Genomic DNA, 5,509 nt, shown 5'->3' with positions numbered 1-5,509 from the left:
AAGGATGAACTCCTACCTCTCCCCTCTCTCTTTATACCTTCTCCATTTGCTCTTGGTGTTTGTAAGCCATTAGAGGAGTGACACTTGTGACTCTAAGCCTTCCAAAGTCAATTCAAGGAGGAATTGGGATTGTTATTACTACATAACAATCAAGGTAATATCTTAAACCTAATTATATGTTAATATTGATTTCCATATGCTAGAGTTAGGGTTTATAGTCTTGGATTCAAAGCATGTACAATAGAGAAACCTAGATCCAAGCATTAGGGTTTGTATGAGCACATAAGATGTCTTATGACCAAAACCCATCAGTACCAACCCCCATGAAGCGCTCATATGACTTTTTTCATATTGACCCTGTAAAACGAAAAGCAACAATAAGTTGTTATATGTACTAGCAACGTTAAATTCTGCAAAGAAATTTAATAAACATTACAATTAAAGTGTCTTGTTATAACCATAAACATCAAATTCTGACATTGTAATTTGGTCGATTTCTAAAGTATTTTTTCCTTATAAGAATTAAAATATGATTTTTCAGGCTAAACCCAATCACATATACATATTTCGATCAAAGAAATTATTACAAAAAAAAATGTGATGAACAAAAATATAATATTAGTTTCATAATTTGTCAAAGGTTAACACTCATAATGTAACAGCCCGGAATCTCAGGTATTGTTAAATTATGTTTTTGGGGTGATTAAAAAGGGGACTCGGCGAGTTGGAGCCTAGACTCGCCGAGTAGGATCGCAGACTTGGTCGCGGGTTCGCGACTGCACTCGACGAGTCCAGATATGGACTCGGCGAGTCTACGCTGTTTAGCGAAAACCCTAACCGTTCAGGTTTGGGTCGTATATAACGCACTATATGCCATCATTGTTCGTCTTTTAGTCGATTGAGAAGAACCCTAAGCGGCTGTGGGCATCTAGAGCAAGATTGAAGGCCATTGGTGACTTGAAGAAATTGTGGTGCAAGGAGGAGAAGAGTTTTGGCTAAAGGAACTGCAAGGGATTCGAGTTCTGAAGTTTGGGGACACAGAGAGTGCGTTATTCAGGTAACATTTCGGATCATTCCTGTTATATTGATGTGTGCATGGATCTAGGGTTTATGGAACCCATTTGGTGATTAGATGTATTATTACCTTGTTACCCAAACGAATATAACCCTGTATTAGGACCTTTAGAGGTCCAGAAGGTCCCATGCTTGTGTATTTCGGAACCATACTTATCCCAGAATGCAGTTTGAGCGGTTGCATGGCATGGACTCGCCGAGTCGATGAACAGACTCGGCGAGTAGCTTGAAGATTAACTGGGACTCGTCGAGTTGTTCTTCAGACTCGACGAGTTGAGTCGGGGTGGCCCCGCGATTCTTCCAGGAGTAACTCGTCGGGTCAAGGAGGATACTCGACGAGTAGATAGGGACTCTCAGAGAGTTGGAGGACGTCTAGACTCGCCGAGTCGCCATGGCACTCGCCGAGTCCGGTCGAGTTGACCGTTGACCGTTGACCTAAGTCTGACTTCTTAGGGATAGTCACACTTAGAAGATATAAGTATTAATGAGAGATATGTGATGTTATAGGGAGGTTGTAGCTCGTCGGATTGTGCACGAGTGATTTCAGGATTTGCTAGCTTTCAGCATTTACGAGGTGAGTCTTCTCACTATACTGTACCCGGAAGGGTTTGACTGTGTGACCGGAAGGTCAGATATGATATTTGATATGTATGCTATATGTGGTAAGTTATTTGGTATGTGTGATATGTATGTTATGTGGGCCGGAAGGCAATATGTTATGGGCCGGAAGGCGATTATGTTATGGGCCGGAAGGCGTTGTGTTGACGACCGGAAGGTCAGGGCCTGGAAAGGCGTATGTGCGTAAGTTGTATATTGGGGAACTCACTAAGCATTTATGCTTACAGTTGTTATGTATGTGTTTCAGGTACTAGTGAGGACCGTGGGAAGGCGCCGGCGTGATCGATACACACTGGGGAATGCTTTTATGATCTTGGGATTTTGACTATTTGTATTTAACAGAATACTTAAACTATTTATGCCTTGTTTTGAATGAAATTACTCTATCTATAAAAAGAAAATTTTGTTTGAAAATTTGCGTTGTTACAATTGGTATCAGAGCCTTGGTTTGAGGGATTCGGGTGCACCTTCGGGAGTAACTGAACTCAAACCGAGGATTTGAGGAAAACTTTTTAAATAAAGGCATAAACTTTTGTAAATGGTTTTGTGGTGAGCAAGAAAGAAGCAGTGTGTACGATCAGTCAGCGCCCGAACGGTAAAGATCCCCAAAATACCTTACAATGTTATATGATATAAATTGTTATGCATGCTAGAAGACTAGGTATTCATGATAGGACTAGAGTGGCCTGATTTGTGATGCCTTAGTCTAGGGAAGTTTGCCGATATGAGATGCTTGCTAGTGTGCGGGTAGATAGTGCATATCAGAAGTAGAGTACTCACTATCCGGGGTTTGGGGAGGAAGACTTGGGATGAATGCTGATGCGGTGTGGTCGGTAGTATTGGGCCCGTACTACCGAAGACACCGGGTTAATGGGAGGCTCAAGTACGAATCCCTAGATATCGGAGACTGAGTAGGGTTGCGTTATCGAGTGCGATTACACTCGATGGAGTCTCTGATAGTTTTATGTTGTATTTCAGAGACATCATGGTTAGACCACGCCACGGAGCGAGTACGAGCGGTGTGAGTGATGAGGAGATTCGTCAGATGATTCACGAGGAGGTAGCGGCGGCGATCCGGGCTGAGATCCCGGAGATGTTTGGGTCTATTAAGACCACCCTGATGGAGACATTGACTGAGGCTGCAACCGCTGCAGCTACCGCAGCTGTGGCCGCTGCTAGGCCACAGGGGGGTGACTCGTTGCTGTTCCGAGAGTTCAGCAACACGAAGCCACCAGAGTTCGATGGGACGCAGGATCCGATTGTTGCGATGAGGTGGATCGCGGATATAGAGGGGTGCTTCTACACTTGTTCATGCCCGGAGCACCTGAGGGTACGGTTCGCTTTGAACCAGCTCCGTCTGGGTGCGAAGGACTGGTGGAAGTTCGTAACGGCGAACTTCACTTTGGCAGAGACTACAGCAGTGACATGGGAGGGGTTTACTGCCATGTTCAGGTATGAGTACGTTCCACCGGTGGAGAGGGAACGATTGGTTCAGGAGTTCTTAACCCTCAAGCAGGGTACTGATTTGGTTGCGGCAATCACGCGGAAGTTTCATGAGAGGGCGATGTTCTGCCCCGAGCTGGTGTCCACAGAGCAAGCTCGGATGAGCCGGTACTTGGGTGTTTTGAGGAGGGATATCCGGGAGTTTGTGTCGAACTCCACCTATCATACTTTTACGGAGCTTCAGGCGAATGCCAGGAAGCGTGAGATTGAGTTGGAGACTCAGGCCAGGGAGGAGGCCGAGTCTCAGCAGGCAGACCGGCGGCCGGCTCAGTCTCAGCCGGCAGCCAAGCGGACCAAGTCCGCCGATTCGAGGACGGGAGGTTCGAAGAGCCGCACTTGCGGAAAGTGCGGCAAGGGTCACGATGGGGCGTGTCGAGCCGGTGCTTGCTACAAGTGCGGCAAGGAGGGGCACATTGCTTGGGAGTGCCCCAAGGGGTTTATGGTTTGCTTTCATTGCAACCAGACCGGCCATCGGAAGGCCGAGTGTCCTCAGCTTCGTCAGGGATCTGCACCTACTGCCAGGACTACTGAGACTCGACCGGTGAAGGTCGAGGCCCCGAGGGCTCGTGGAAGAGCCTTTCAGCTGACTGCGGAGGAGGTCCGCGCTGCGCCCGATGTCGTGGCAGGTATGTTGTAATTCATGTATTTATTTTAATGTCGAGATGTTATGCTTATGTTATTATATGCGTAGGTACTTTCCTTGTGAACTCTGTGCCTGCCTTAGTGTTATTTGACTCGGGTGCGAGTAGGTCCTTTGTGTCCTTAGCCTTAAGTCAGCATATCAGCGGTAGTCGTGAGTCGTTGAGTCGACCTTTGAGAGTTTCTATAGCTGACGAGAAAGTGATTTGTGCCACGGAGGTTCTTCGGGGATGTGTACTAGAGATTTTCGGGGTTGAATTCCCGATTGACCTGATTCCTATTGCGATGGGTGATGTCTGTGTCATCATGGGCATGGACTGGTTGAGCCGATTCGGCGCTGTCATCGACTGTGAGCGTCAGCTGGTGACTATACGAGACTATAGTGGGGGAGTTCTTTCGGTGTACGGCGAGGGTACCCGTTCGGGATCAGCTTTTTGTTCGGCCGCTAGGGCGAGGCAGTGTCTACAGCAGGGCTGTAAGGGTTTTGTGGCGTATGTGATAGATACGCGGGAGGTCTCCGAGAGACCGAAGTCAGTTGAGAAGGTCCCCGTGGTGCGTGAGTTTCCAGATGTTTTCCCCGAGGAGGTGCCGGGAGTACCTCCTGTGAGGCAAGTAGAGTTGGTATCGATCTGGTTCCGGGGGCCGCGCCTATTGCTAAAGTGCCTTATCGTCTTGCACCTCCAGAGATGCAAGAGTTGTCCTCGCAGCTCCAGGAGTTGCTGGGGAAGGGATTCATTCGGCCGAGCAGCTCGCCGTGGGGAGCACCTATTCTGTTCGTCAAGAAGAAGGACGGTTCACACCGGATGTGCATTGATTACTGGGAGTTGAACAAGTTGACGGTCAAGAACCGTTACCCGTTACCAAGGATCGATGATTTATTCGATCAGTTGCAGGGAGCGTCTTGGTTTTCCAAGATCGATCTGAGGTCAGGGTACCATCAGGTGAGAGTGCGGGATGAGGATGTCCAGAAGACAGCGTTTAGGACGCGATATGGGCATTATGAGTTTGTGGTGATGCCTTTCGGGCTCACCAATGCCCCGGCTGTGTTCATGGATCTCATGAACAGGGTATGCAGACCGATGTTGAATCGGTCAGTGATTGTATTTATCGACGACATTCTGGTGTATTCTAGATCTAGGGAGCAGCATGAGGAGCATTTGAGGGAGGTTCTCGAGGTATTGAGGTCGGAGAAGCTTTATGCAAAGTTCTCCAAATGTGACTTCTGGCTGCGGGAGGTCCAATTTCTAGGACATGTTGTTAATCAGAAAGGGATATTGGTCGATCCGGCCAAGGTTGAGGCGGTGATGAGTTGGGAGGTGCCGAAGTCACCTTCTGAGATCAGGAGCTTCCTTGGGTTGGCAGAGTATTATCGGAGATTCATTAAGGATTTCTCCAAGATCGCAGTGCCACTCACCAGATTGACCCGGAAGGGTGTTGCATTCTCATGGGGGCCCGAGCAGCAGACCTCCTTTGAGACACTTCGCCAGAGGTTGTGCGAAGCCCCGGTATTAGCTCTCCCAGAAGGGATGGAAGATTTTGTGGTATATTGCGACGCATCGATTTCGGGACTGGGTGCAGTGTTGATGCAGAGGGGTCATGTGATAGCTTACGCGTCGAGGCAGCTGAAACCTCATGAGGCGAGATACCCCACGCATGATTTAGAGTTGGGAGCAGT

This window comes from Lactuca serriola, chromosome 2 (genome assembly GCF_051521515.1).
Source record: "Lactuca serriola cultivar US96UC23 chromosome 2, Lser_US96UC23_V15, whole genome shotgun sequence".
Classification (NCBI taxonomy): domain Eukaryota; kingdom Viridiplantae; phylum Streptophyta; class Magnoliopsida; order Asterales; family Asteraceae; genus Lactuca; species Lactuca serriola.
Note: the sequence above shows the minus strand (reverse complement) of the source record.